We start from the raw sequence: 15104 nt of genomic DNA, 5'->3' as shown, positions 1-15104 counted from the left end.
CACTGCACTCCAGCCTGGGCGACACAGCAAGACTCCGTCTCAAAATAAAAATAAATAAATACATCAAAATTTTAAAAATCAGGCCGGGCACAGTGGCTCATGCCTGTAATCCCAGCACTTTGGGAGGCTGAGGCAGGCGGATCATCTGAGACCAGGAGTTCGAGACCAGCCTGGCCAACATAGTGAAATCCTGTCTTTACTAAAAATACAAAAATTAGCTGGGTGTGGTGGCAGGCACCTGTAATCCCAGCTACTCAGGAGGCTGAGGCAGGAGAAACGCTTGAACCTGGGAGGCAGATGTTGTAGTGAGCCAAGATCGTGGCACTGCACTCCAGCCTAGGCGACAAGAGCGAGACTCTGTCACAAAAAAAAAAAATTAAAAATCAGCTGGGCATGGTGGCTTACGCTTGTATTCTCAGCACTTTGGGAGGCCAAGGCAAGAGGATCTTTTGAGCTTAGGAGTTTGAGACCAGCATGGGCAACATAGAGAGACTCTCCACCAAAAAAACAACATAAAAGGGTATGTATGCTACACTTCATAAGTGGACACAAATATGGATCAAGACTGGAAGAAAATACAGTTAAAAAAAAAAGAAAGAAAGAAATTTGCCGGGCACAGTGGTTCACACCTGTAATCCCAGCACTTTGGGAGGCCGAGGTGGGTGGATCGCCTGAGGTCAGGAGTTCAAGATCAGCTTGGCCAACATGGTTGAAACTAGTCTCTACTAAAAATATAAAAATTAGCTGGGTGTGGTGGTGCATACCTGTAATCCCAGCTACTTAGGAGGCTGAGGCAGGAGAATGGCTTGAACCCAGGAGGAGGAGGTTGCAGTGAGCCGAGATCACACCACTGTACTCCAACCTGCGTGACAGATTGAGACTCTGTCTCAAAAAAAAAAAAAAAAAAAAAAAGGAACTGGATATATACATACATATATAAATACATGAATATATGTGTATGTGTGCATGTGTGTATGTATATCCCCGATTCAATTCAGAAGGAGGAAATAACTGTTAGTACCTCAAAGCTTAGCTGTGCCTTCGTGTTCCCTAATCCCAAGCTACCATTTTCCCTGCCAGAGCTTTCAGCAAGCCCTAGGCTTTGGATGACTGCCCTATTCTCATAATGGTTTTATTATCAACCATGGGGAGTAGCCTGAAGAGACAATTGAACCTAACAGCAGCCAGGAATAATGGCTCAACATTAACTAAGACAAAACAAAAATCCATTGCCTTTGGGAGCATTCTTCAAAATTCCATTGGTCAGCATAAAATGACTCTATAGGGCAAATCAAGTCATTCAACAAAGTCATCCCTCCACCACATTTTTTTTTAATCCAAATATGTGCCATATACTTTAGGCATCTGGCAGCTGGGGGGGTTGTGGGTTGTTAATTTGTCCACCCCCCTCTTTATACAGGTTGGCATGCTCTTTGATGGCGTACACCTGTTTCATAATCATCATGTTTTACCTCCATTCCCCAGTATATGTGATGGAACTCACAAAATTCTTGTTGTATGTCCTGAATTAAACATACATAGAAAATAACTCTTAGCATCTACAGCTTACACTTCCCCTCATAGATATGAAATCTGCCCATCTCTCTTTCTGGGTTGAACAGTGATGTAGAATCCTTGTATTACCCTAAAGAACTCTCCTCTATCCTCTTTTCTTTATAAGGAATCCAAGAGTAAGCCAGGCGCGGTGGGTCACGCCTGTAATCCCAGCACTTTGGGAGGCTGATGCGGGCAGATCATGAGGTCAAGAGATCGAGACCATCCTGGCCAACATGCTGAAACCCTGTCTCTACTAAAAATACAAAAATTAGCTGGGCGTGATGGCATGTGCCTGTAGTCGTAGCTACTCAGGAGGCTGAGGCAGGAGAATTGCTTGAACCTGGGAGGCAGAGGTTGCAGTGAGCCGAGATCATGCCACTGCACTCCAGCCTGGGCAACAGAGGGAGACTCAATCTCAAAAAAACAAATAAATAAACAAAAAAAACACCACCAAGCGTATCTTAAAATTGCCAAAAGAGGCTTTTTGTTCTTGCTCCAAATTATCCAATTACAATTGTATAAAGACTCCAAGAAAAGGAAGGCCATTGAAATCCCTGTCATAGCTGGAGTGCTGGGTCTAAAGAGCATGCCAGCACCTCCCAGCTAAGCCAAGGTGTCCCTACTCCAAGGCCACCTGGATCCGAATCATTACCTAAGACACTGTCTTAATCCACCAATGGGCTTAAGGGAGTCAACAAACCTTTGAAGTGCTATCCAGTGAATTGTATGCAAAGACTCATCAAAGAGGTCTAGCCCCAAAGATATTAGGAACTAAGGATCTAACAAGTCTAACCTAAGCTTGTGGACCTTCTCAGCAGTGATTCTGGAAGTTAGATGGGTCTTTAACCCATGGAAGCCTTCAAATGGAGACACTGTGACAAGCACGAGACACAGGGCTGGTCTTGAGAGCAAAAAGGCAGAGGAAGAAGGCAAGGGTAGGTTTAAAGCCCAACTAACCACATTCCAGGCCCAAGCCAAGGAACCAGGGAGTAAACAGAAGGCCAGTAAGATATTTGACCATGTACAGTGAAGTCCTGTGTCTTCCCTGCCAGCAGCCTACATCCAGCCCTCCCCAGTGGACAGGAATCTCCTCTTGTGCTAATACAAGGCATCAGGACCTTCCAAGACAGGCTGCAAGTGAGACTAAGCAAGGACCCTTCTTAGGGACCTGCTGGTTACCACCCTCCCCAAGCATGAAAATAACGAAAAATTTATTTTGTTTATAGAGGACTATAAACAGAGGACTGAACTCCAACCACCCATTCTTTGTTTTAAATTTCTTCCTGTAATCCCAGCTACTCAGGAGGCTGAGGCAGAATTATTGCTAGAACCCGGGAGACTGTAGGTTGCAGTGAGCTGAGATTGCACCACTGCACTCCAGCCTGGGCAACAGAGCAAGACTCCATCTTAAAAAAAAAAAAAAAAAGAGAGAAAAGAAAAGAAAAATAAAAACCTCGTGTTCCTTCTAGGGAAATTCCAGGCACCTAGCTAGCCTGGAGAAGTAAATGAGCAACTTGATGAACAAGAAGGCAATAGTAGTTTAAAACAATAACTGGCTGGGCGCGGTGACTCATGCCTGTAATCCCAGCACTTTGGGAGGCCGAGGCGGGTGGATCACCTGAAGTCAGGAGTTCGAGGCCAACCTGACCAACATGGCAAAACCCCGTCTCTACTAAAAATACAAAAATTGGCCAGGTCTGGTGGTGAGCGCCTGTAATCTCTGCTACTCGGGAGGCTGAGACATGAGAATAGCTTGAACCTGGGAGGCGGAGGTTGCAGTGAGCTGAGATTACGCTACTGAACTCCAGCCTGGGCAACAGAGCGAGACTCTGTCTCAAAAAAATAAACAAATAAATCAATAAATCAATAAAACAATAACCAAAGAAGTTAGAGTCAGGAGATATTTTATTCCCTATAGAAACTAAAGATAACATCTTGTCTTGCTCTGTCACCCAAGCTGGAGTGCAGCGGCATGATCTCAGCTCACTGCAACCTCTGCCTCCCAAGTTCAAGCGATTCTCCTGCCACAGCCTTCCGAGTAGCTGGGATTACAGGCGCATGCCACCATGCCTAGCTAATTTTTGTATTTTTAGTAGAGATGAGGTTTTGCCATGTTGGCCAGGCTAGTCTCGAACTCCTGACCTCAAGTGATCTGCCTACCTTGGCCTCCCAAAGCACTGGGATTATAGGCGTGAGCCACCACGCCCAGCTGATAACATCTTAATATATGTCCCTGAGTTGTTTTTCAGAAACCCGGACCCCCATCCTACTCTGCTGGCACATAGACCTCAGATAAGGGGGAACAGAAGACTGTTCCCAAACCAACCATTCTTTTTTAAAAATTTCTTCCTGAGGAGCCTGGAGAAGGTCACACTCATGAACCACAGGTAACATTCTTTTTTTTTTTTTTTCTTTTTTTTTTGAGACAGAGTCTAGCTGTCACCAGGCTGGAGTGCAGTGGTGCGATCTCAGCTCACTGCAACCTCCGCCTCCTGGATTCAAGTGATTCTCCTGCCTTAGCCTCCCGAATAGCTGGGATTAGAGGCACGCACCGCCATGCCCAGCTAATTTTTGTATTTTTAGTAGAGACAGGGTTTCACTATTGTTGGCCAGGATGGTCTCAATCTCCTGACCTCGTGATCCACTCACCTTGGCCTCCTAAAGTCCTGGGATTACAGGCATGAGCCACTGCGCCCAGCCAGTAACATTCTTTTCTGCTGATCCCAAAGTTTTAGACAAAAGCTTTGCCTCTTAACCAATCCAGAAATCAAAATTTTTTGAATCCACCTGTCCTCCCTTCCTTTTTAAGTCAGAATAACATATAGCCTCCCTGTATTGGTCTATGACTTTGCCTATAACATCTGTCTCCCTGTCTTTAAAAACCCTTACCTATAAGCCATCTAGGAGGTCAGTTCTTAAGTATGAGCTGCCAACTCTCCTTGTTTGGCACCCTGCAACAAAGTCCTCACTTTCTTTCACTGCTGTCCTGACATCAGCATTCTTTTTGCTGGGCCAGGTGAGTGGACCCCAGTTCTATAACACAGGGATAAGGTCTTTCCCTCCCCCACTGGCAGGATACAGACACATCTCTGCACATAAGTCATGAGGATCTCTCCAACTCCTGCTTCTCCCAAAATAGTTTTCAAAAATGTTTTGTACTATTTTCTTCACTCTTATCTGATATTTACTGTAGTTTTCCATTTAATAGACCCCTGGTTAGATTTCACTTTTTTTTTTCCTGTAGCAATGTTTTAATTTGGGCTTCATGTGCTCTAAAAATATCTTGTCAGGGTATCAAAATAACACTGCAGAATGACAACCTCGGAACTTTAGAGCGTGTTTCTAAATAGTCTAATGATATGCAAGCGTCTGTGATCTTGTCAAAATTGCTGGGGCTAATGATTTCCTCTTGGCTTTCTGGAAGGTTTTCTTTGCTAAGACAGAATTCAGGGAGATAAGCAGGAGAGAACTGAATGAATGTCAATGAATGTTGGAGCTGGGAATGATTTAGGAGAGCAAAAAAATGCATCTCAAATTTTGCAGCAATTTCTCCCCAAAGGACTCACTCTCACCACCTTTCTTCCAGGGCACCGTATTTGTACCCCACTGCTTCCCTCCCTTCAGGCCCAGATTTGGTGAGACTGGGGACTAATATTAGGGTTTTTCAGACAGAAAAATCACCTTGCCTTAGATCTTCAGAATCAGAATGTCCCAAGAGGGTCTGGAAATCAGTATTTTTTTTTTTTGAAACAGGGTATCACTCTGTCACCCAAGCTGGAGTGCAGTGGTGCAATCATAGCTCACTGAAGCTTTGACCTCTCAGACTCAGGTGATCTTCCTGCCTCAGCCACCTGCTCCCCGCCCCCCCCCCCACTGCCCCCATTCCCCACTAGTAGCTGGGACTACAGGTTTGCATCACACACCTGGCCAATTTTTGTATTTTTTGTAGAGATGGGATTTCACCATGTTGCCCAGGCTGCTCTCAAACTCCTGGGCTCAAGCAATCTGCTCCGTCTTGGCCTCCCAAAGTGCTGGGATTATAGGCATGAGCCACCACACCTGGCTTGTGGATCAGTATTTTCATAAATGTCCTAGGCAATTATCATCATCAGGCAAATTTGGAAAATACTGGTGTGGTGAGCTTGAATTCCAAGTTGGGCTTATTGGGTCCAGTCAGGTAAATTACAGATTCTCTGATATTGTGCTAGAGCTGGCTCTAACAGGCTCATCAGAGCTGATTATTAAGTTTTTGCAATTTTGCCAGCTGTTTGCTAAACAGAAGCATTATTAAATATTAAATTATATTGAATGCAGGGACTCAAACAGATACTTGTACACCAATGTTCACAGCAGCATTGTTCACAATAGCCAAAAAGTGGAAACAACCCAAGTGTCCATCAATAGATGAATGGATAAAAAAATGTGGTATATGCATGCAATAGAATATTATTCAGCCACAGAAAGAATGAAATCTTCATATATGCTACAACATAAATGAATCTTAAAAACTCTACTAAGTGAAATAAGCGAGACACAAATGAACAAATATATAATTCCACTTATATGAAATATCTAAAATAGGCAAATTCATAGACACAGAAAGTAGAATAGGAGCTGTACATGGTGGTTCATGCCTGTAATCTCAGCTACTCTGGAGGCTGAGGTGGGAGGATCACTTGAGTCCATTAGTTTGAGACCAGCCAGGGGAACATAGTGAGACCTCTCTCTCTAAAACAAATAAATAAATACAAATTAAAATTAAATTTAAAAAATAGTGACAGACTCTCACTTTGTCACCGAGGCTAGAGTGCAATGGTACAATCACGGCTCAAACTGAAGGCTTGACTCCTGGGCTCAAGTGATCCTCCCACCTCAGCCTCCTGAGTAGCTGGGACTACAGGCATGCACCATCATGGCTGGCTAATTATTTATTTATTTATTTATTTTTGAGACAGTTTCGCTTTTATTGCCCAGGCTGGAGTGCAATGGGGCAATCTCGGCTCACCGCAACCTCCGCCTCCTGGGTTCAAGCGATTCTCCTGCCTCAGCCCCCAAATAGCTGGGATTACAGACATGCACCATGCTCTGCTAATTTTGTATTTTTAGCAGAGACAGGGTTTCTCCACGTTGGTGAGGCTGGTCTTGAACTCCCAACCTCAGGTGATCCGCCTGCCTTGGCCTCCCAAAGTGCTGGGATTACAGGTGTGAGCCACCGTGCCTGGCCTGGCTGGCTAACTTTAAAAACTTTTTTTTGGTAGAGGTGAAGGTCTCATTATGTTGTCCAGGCTGGTCTCCTAAGTAGCTGGGACTACAGGCACGTGCCACCATGCCTGGCTAATTTTTGTATTTTTAGTAGAAACAGGGTTTCACCATGTTGGCTAGGATGGTCTCAATCTCTTGACCTCGTGATCCCCCCGCCTCAGCCTCCCAAAGTGCTGAGCCACCACACCTGGCCGACAGTTTCTATTTCTAACCTATGTTGTGTGCTTTTGACTCTTGTGATTTATATAGTATTATATAGTATAGAGACTGCATTTGTTTTTGTTTGCTCTTGCTTCTCTAGTTCTTTATTTATTTATTTATTTTTTGAGATGGTGTCTCACTCTGTCGCCCAGGCTGGAGTGCAGTGGCACGATCTCTGCTCACTGCAAGCTCCGCCTCCCAGGTTCACGCCATTCTCCTGCCTCAGCCTCCCGAGTAGCTGGGACTACAGGCGCCTGCCACCACACCCAGCTAATTTTTTGTATTTTTAGTAGAGACGGGGTTTCACTGTGTTAGCCAAGATGGTCTCAATCTCCTGACCTCGTGATCCGCCCTCCTCGGCCTTCCAAAGTGCTGGAATTACAGGCATAAGCCACAGCGCCCTGCCAAGGCTAGGGTTTTCAAAGGATAGTTTGGAGGGCAGGAGACTAGGGAATGGGGAATGCTGATTGGTTGGGTCAGGGATGAAATCACAGGGAGTCAAAGCTGTCTTCCTGCACTGAGTCAGTTTCTGGGTGGGGGTTACAAGACCAGATGAGCCAGTTTCTTCCTATGTGTTACTGGGGGTTACAAGACCAGATAGCCCATCAGAATGCAGGGTCTGGAAAATACCCCAAACATCAATCTTAGATTTTACAATAGTGATGTTATCTATAGGAGCAATTGGGGAGATTACAGATCTTGTGCCCTCTGGCTACATGACTTCTGAACCATAATTTTAACTTTGTAGCTAGTTTGTTAGTTTTTCAAAGTCAGTTTTAGTCGCTGAACAAGGAGATTGTTTTGGGAAGGGGCTATTTTCATCTTTGTTTTAAACCAAGCTTGTCCAACCTTTGACCCATGGGCTGCGTACAGTCCAGGACAGCTTTGAATGTGGTCCAACACAAATTCATAAGCTTTCTTAAAACATTGAGGGTTTTTTTTGCGATTTTTTAAAGCTTATGAACTATCATTAGTGTTAGTGTATTTTATGTGTGGTCCAAGACAATTCTTCCTCTTCCAGTGTGACCCAGGGAAGCCAAAAGATTGGACACCCCTCTTTCAAACTATAAATTCCTCCCATAGTTAGTTTGGCCTATGCCCGGAAATGAACAAGGGTGGCTTTGAGGTTAGAAGCAAAATGGAGTCAGTTAGGTCAGACTTTTTTTCACTATCATACTTTTTCTATGTCAGATTTATCTCACTTGTAATTTTTGCAAAGGTGGTTTCAAAGCCACTAAGCTTGTGGTGATTTTTTACTGCAATAGAAAACTAATGCATTAGGTAACCCTCTGTTTTCCCTCTGATTGCTTGCTCTGGGGTAAGCCAGCTGCCATGTTGAATTTTTGATTTTGTTACTGAGCAGTCAATGGGCTCACTGCCCGACGTGCATAGAGGCCAATACTGTGGCACTAGTTTTTGAGAAAAGTTTTGTTTTTGTTTTTGAGACGGAGTCTCGCTCTGTTGCATAGGCTGGAATGCTATGGCACGATCTCAGCTCACTGCAACCTCCGCCTCCTAGGTTCAAGTGATCCTCCCGCCTCAGCCCCCCTAGCAGCTGGGATTACAGGCACGTGCCACCATGCCCAGCTAATTTTTGTGTTTTTAGTAGAGATGGGATTTCGCCATGTTGCTCAGGGTGGTCTTGAAGTCCTGACCTCAGGTGATCTGCGAACCTCGGCCTCCCAAAGTGCTGGGATTACAGGCATGAGCCACTGTGCCCGGCTGAGAAAAGTTTTACTGTGAGTCAGCTGGCAAGGAAACAGGAGGAAATGCTCAACTATGTCTCCCCGAGCTGGGGTCTGGGTCATGTTTTATAAGCATAGGGTAATGAGGTATTATCTGATTGGATCTTGCAATGAGGTGATGCCAGAAGGCATGATCTGACTGGATCCTGGCATGGGGTGATGCCAGAGTTTGATCTGATTGGATCCTGGATCAAACTATGTGGTGTCCACTTAGTTCCGTCTCTGCTCCTTGATCTGAGCACTTAGATTCCCCCTATTGTTGCACGCTTGCTTCATCTGGGCATGCTCAGGTTACATAACCTTCAACCTGGGGAATCCATAGCAACTGAAAACTCACAACTTTGTTATATAAAAGTTGAGCCAGATTGGCCGGGCATGGTGGCTTACACCTGTAATCCCAGCACTTTGGGAGGGCGAGGCAGGCAGATCATTTGAGGTCAGGAGTTGAAGACCAGCCTGGCCAACGTGGTGAAACCCTATCTCTACTAAAAATACGAAAATTAGCTGGGCATGGTGGCATGTACCTATAATCCCAGCTACTTGGGAGGCGGAGGCAGGAAAATCGATTGAACCCAGGAGGCAGAGCTTGCAGTGAGCCAAGATCGTGCCACTGCACTCCAGCCTGGGGGACAGAGCCAGACTCTGTCTCAAAAAAAAAAGTTGAGCCAGATTGATACGATGTGGTTACAAGTTCAGATACTGTATTTTTCACCACTAGAAGTTCCATTTGGTTCTTTTTTCTATCTTCTTTCCTCATTATATTCATGTTTTTCTTTAAATATAGTTATAATAGCTGTTTCATCATTCTTACCTGCTAATTCCATAATCTCTGTCATTTCTGGGTCTATGTCTGTCACCTGATTTTTCTCATGGTTTTTGCCCTGTTTCTTGGTATAAATAGTAATTTTTTATTGGATCTCAGGATGTCACATTGTTTTTCTTTTTCTTTTTTTTTTTTTGAGATAGAGTCTCGCTCTGTGCCCCAGGCTGGAGTGCAGTGGCGACATCTCGGCTCACTGCAATCTCCACCTCCCAGGTTCAAGCAGTTATCCTGCCTTAGCCTCCCCAGTAGCTGGGACTATAGGCGCTTGCCCCCACGCCCAGCTAATTTTTATAGTTTTAGTAGAGACGAGGTTTCACCATGTTGGCCAGGCTGGTCTCGAACTCCTGACCTCAGGCAATCCGCCCGCCTTGGCCTCCCAAAGTGCTGGAATTACATGCGTGAGCCACCTCGCCTGGCCTTTTTCTGTTTTTTTTTTTTTTTTGAGACAGAGTCTTGCTCTGTTGCCCAGTCTGGAGCACAGTGGCTTGATCTCGGCTCACTGTAACCTCTGCCTCCTGGGTTCAAGCAATTCTTCTGCCTCAGCCTCCTGAGTAGCTGGGATTACAGGCATGGACCACCACGCCTGGCTAATGTGGATGTCACATTGTTGAATGTCTGTATTTTGTAGTCTTCCCTTAAAGAGTATAGGTCTTTGTTGTACCAGGTTGTTAACTTACTTTTGGATTAGTTTGATGTTTTTGAGGCTAGTTTTTAAGCTTCGTTAAGCAGTTCTAGCGTGTACTTTACTCTAGACCTAGTTTAGACCTTTTAGTAAGGTTTATCTCTGCTGCAGTCTCTCCTGAACATCTTGGGAGGTCACTAAGTTATTTCTACTCCAATTGGTCATAATTTGAATGTTTCCTAGCTCTGGGAATTGTTCAGTTACATCTCTTCAATAGTTCTTTGCTCAGTCTCCTGGAACTTAGCTCTACTTACAGCTACCTTAATATTCAGCAAAGACTCAAGATCCTATGCAAATTTCTGAAGGTTTTTGCATACATTCTTCCTTTTTAGAATTTTGCACAGCAACTTCCAGCTGCCTCAGGTTCCATGAACTCCAATCTGTGTGTCCTCAGTGAGATTGCCACGTTCTGATTTTATGATCCAGATTGCACCCCTAGGCAAAAAGCTAGGAAAATCACAGAATTTACTTCATTTGTTTTCTTTATCTCAATGACGTCAGTTCTGCACTGCCAATTGTCCAACGTCTGAGAACAGTTGTTCTGTATGTTTTGTCTAGCTTCCTAGGTGTGTATGGCAGAAGGGTTAATCTGGTCCCTTTTAACTCCATCACGATCAGAAACAAAAGTCCTCTGTTTCACTGAAATTTGATTAGCATGTCAGTCTTTGAGCAACTGATCAACCTTACAAAATGGAGTTTGAAAAAAGAAAGAAAGAAAGGCCAGGCGCAGTGGCTCACGTCTGTAATCCCAGTACTTTGGGAGGCTGAGGCAGGTGGATCATGAGGTCAGGAGTTTAAGACCAGCTTGATCAACATGGTGAAACCCTGTCTGTACTAAAAATACAAAAATTAGCTGGGCGTGGTGGCGCGTGCCTGTAGTCCCAGCTACTCAGGAGGCTGAGGCAGGAGAATCGCTTGAACCTGGGAGGTGGAGGTTACAGTGAGCCGAGGTCATGCCATTGCACTCCAGCCTGGGTGACAGAGCGAGTCTCCATCTCAAAAAAGAGGGAAAAAAAGCAAAAGAAGAACTTCAACGTAGAATTTCGGAATAATGGGCCAGGTGCAGTGGCACACGCCTGTAATCCCAGCACTTTAGGAGGCTGAGGAGGGTGGATCACTTGAGGCCAGGAGTTTGAGACCAGCTGGAGCAACATGGCAAAACCCTTTCTCTACTAAACATACAACAATTAGCTGGGCATGGTGGCATGGGCCTGTAGTCCCAGCTATTTGGGAGGCTGAGGCAGGAGAATCGCTTGAACCCAGGAGGTGGAGGTTGCAGTGAGCTGAGATGGTCCCTGGATGACAAGAACAAGACTGTCTCCAAAAAGAAATTTTTTTTTTCAGAATAAGAAGCTTTTTTTTTTTTTTTTTTTTTTTTTTGAGATAAGGCCTTGCACTGTCACCCAGGCTGGGGTACAGTGGTATGATCACGGCTCTCTGCAGCCTTGACCTCCTGGGCTCAAGTGATCCTCCCAACTCAGCCTCCCAAGAATCTGAGAATACAGGTGTGCACCACTACACCTAGCTAAATTTTAAAAAGACATTTTGGAGAGGCGGTGTCTAACTATGTTTCCCAGGCTGGTCTCAACTCTTGGGCTCAAGCAATCCTCCCACACTGGCCTCCCAAAGGGCTGGATTACAGGAGTGAGCTTCTGCACCCAGACAAATAATAACCTTTGAAAGAATAAAATTCTATGCACGATGGTTATGGATGAATTTATTAAATGGCCCTGAGGTGCCTTTTATTTATTTATTTAATGTTTTGAGACAGGATCTCACTCTGTTGCCCAGGCAGGAATGCAGTGGTGTAATCATGATTCACTGCAGCCTCCACCTCCCCAGGCTCAGGTGATCCTCCCACCTTAGCCTCTTGAGCAGCTGGGACTATAGGCAACATGCCACTAGGCCTGGCTAATTTTTGTATTTTTGTAGAGATGGGGTTTTGATATGTTGCCCATGCTGGTCTCGAATTCTTGGGCTCAAGCAATTCAACTGCATGATTTTAAAAATACTAACAGCTTCAGCCGGGCGCAGTGGCTCATGCCTGTAATCCTAGCACTTTGGGAGGTCGAGGCGGGTGGACTGTCTGAGCTCAGGAGTTTGAGACCAGCCTGGGCAACACGGTGAAACCCCATCTCTACTAAAATACAAAAAAAAATTAGGTGGGCTTGGCGGTGTGTGCCTGTAATCCCAGCTACTTGGGAGGCTGAGACAGGAGAGTTGCTTGAACCCAGGAGGTGGAAGTTGCAGTGAGCCGAGATTGAGCCACTGCACTCCAGCCTGGGTGACAGAGCGAGACTCTGTCTCAAAAACAAAAACAAAAACAAAAAACTAACAGCTTCTATTTTTTGTTCTTTTTTTTTTTGAGACAGTTTTGCTCTGTCGCCTAGGCTGGAGTGCAGTGGCACGATTGTGGGTCACTGCAACTTCCACCTCCCTGGTTCAGGCAATTCTTGTGCTTCAGCCTCCCGAGTAGCTGCGCAGCACCATACCGGCTAATTTTTGTATTTTTAGTAGAGACGAGGATTTCACCAAGTTGGCCAGGCTGGTCTCCAATTCCTCACCTCAAGAGATCCGCCCGCCTCGGCCTCCCAAAGTGCTGGGATTACAGGCGTGGAGTCATCGCGCCCACCCAAACAGCTTCTAAAATGGGACATTTAGTAGTGATTACTCCTTGGTTGTTTGGAGATTGTGACACTGTTAAGTAAAAAGACCAGCCGTCTATTTAAGTGTCCTTTTCATACAGGAAAGATGAGAAGGTTGTTTCTCAGTAGCCACTATTTTTAGAATTTGAACTCTGGGAACACAATGATGGTTCTTCAAGGCAGCTAATCCCAGTCTCTTTTGTTCCAAGGAGGTTGAGGTGCACTCTTCTACAATTTCCCTATAAACCATACATAGCTTCAAGATGCCTTTAGTGTAGTAGGTCATACAAAGATAATTGAAAAATTGAGTCTCATTATGCCAAATCTCCTCTCTCAAAGAGGGTTTCTCCTAGAACTAGTTCTTTTAGGAAGTGAGATTGTCTTCTTGTAGAAATCTGGGCAAAGGAGGAACTAAAGGGTTGATATAAAAATCAAGTCGGGATTTGCCCTGGAATTAAAAATATCAAAATATTTAAAGCTCAGGACCTCTTCCATGTGCATCACATTAAAAAAACCTTTTTATTTGGAAATAATTTCAAGCTTACAGAAAAGTTGCAAAAACAAGAATAGCACAAAGAACATTTGCATATACCCTTTATTCAGATTCACCTAGTAACATCTGCTCAATTTGCTTTATTATTTGCATTCTCTCTCCCTCTCCCTCACCTCTCTCTCTCTAAAACCTAGCCTCAAATGTAACAGTATCACTTCTGCTACATTCCATCATTGAAGCAGTCATACAGTTCTGCCCAAGCTCAAGGGATGGGAAGTAATCTCCAGAAATATGTGTGTGTGCGCATATTTCTTTTACTTTCTTTTTTTCTTTTTCTTTTTTTTTTTTTTTGAGGCAGGGTCTTGCCCTGTCACCCAGGCTGGAGTGCAGTGGTGTGATCGCAGCTCACTGTGGCCTTGACTCCCAAGCTCAAGCAATCCTCTTACTTCAGCTGCCCAAGTAGCTGGGACCCACAGGCATGTGCCAACCTGCCTGGCTAATTTTTTAATTTTTTGTAGAGATAGAGTCTCACTATGTTACCCAGACTGGTCTTGAACTCCTGGGCTCAATCAATACTCCCGCCTTGGCCTCCCAAAGTGCTGGGATTACAGGTGGGAGCCACTGCTCCTGGCCCATGTTTCTGTATGTATATAGTCTTCAAATATATATGTGTGAAAAAATACATAGTTTGTCCCTGAACCATTTAAAAGTAAGTTCAATACATCACGACCACCTTTCCTTAAATAAACTCATTGTATACTAACTAAGAGCAGGTGTTCAAGTCAAAAGGCATTGTATTTGAGGAACCACACCTGAGGAGCGTTAGTCCCCCTGGACCTGATCTAGATGATGAGATCCTAGACCTCAAGGCGGTTTTAGAAGAAGCGGTGTATGCATCTTACAAGTGGGAGGAATCTGAATTGTAAGCCGAGGGCAGACTGTGGCATGACAACATTTCTGGATATTATTTCGCCTCCCCTTAAACCTGGGCAGAACTTTGTGGCTACTTCAATGACTAAAATGCAGCAGAAGTGACACTGCATTACATCTGAGGCTAGGTCATAAGATACAGCTTGGCTGGGCGCGGTGGCTCATGCCTGTAATCCCAGCACTTTGGGAGGCCGAGGCCGGCAGATCACAAAGTCAAGAGATCAAGACCATCCTAGCCAACATGGTGAAACCCTGTCCCTGTCTCTACTAAAAATACAAAAATTAGCTGGGTGTGGTGGCACGCACCTGTAGTTCCAGCTACTCAGGAGGCTGAGGCAGGAGAATCGTTTGAACCCGGGAGGTGGAGGTTGCAGTGAGCCGAGATCGTGCCACTGCACTCCAGCCTGGCAACAGAGCGAGACTCCATCTCAAACAAAGAGATACAGCTTACCTGCCCACTACACCAGCCCCCTTCTCTCCCCTCCTGTCTTTTCAGGATGCTCACCTTTGGGAACCTAACCACAATGTTGTCAGGAAAGAGGAAGCACAGTGGGCTTAGCTGTTTTTACGACAACTCCAGCTAAGGCCTTAGCTGACAACCAGCATCAACTGGCAGACATGAGTGAGAAAGCCTTCAGAGGATTCTAGTCCCTAGCTTTCAGGCCACTGCAACTGACACTAAATGGAGTACAAATTAGCTCTCCCCATTGAGCTTTGCTCATTGCAGTTTCATAAGCAAAATAAATGTTGTCATTGTTTTATGCTA

The 15104-nt window shown here is 44.9% G+C and overlaps 1 long non-coding RNA gene across 1 annotated transcript in view; it reads left to right on the top strand.

Annotated features, from left to right (window-relative positions):
* The window catches only part of LOC129017059 (uncharacterized), a 19652-nt gene extending 4548 nt beyond the window's left edge, over window positions 1-15104 (top strand). The window contains exon 2 of the long non-coding RNA XR_008494998.1: window positions 14835-15104. This is a non-coding gene — a long non-coding RNA (uncharacterized LOC129017059). The remainder of the gene's footprint in view (window positions 1-14834) is intronic.

This window comes from Pongo pygmaeus, chromosome 19 (genome assembly GCF_028885625.2).
Source record: "Pongo pygmaeus isolate AG05252 chromosome 19, NHGRI_mPonPyg2-v2.0_pri, whole genome shotgun sequence".
Taxonomy (NCBI): domain Eukaryota; kingdom Metazoa; phylum Chordata; class Mammalia; order Primates; family Hominidae; genus Pongo; species Pongo pygmaeus.
This window is presented reverse-complemented; position numbering and strand designations above follow the sequence as displayed.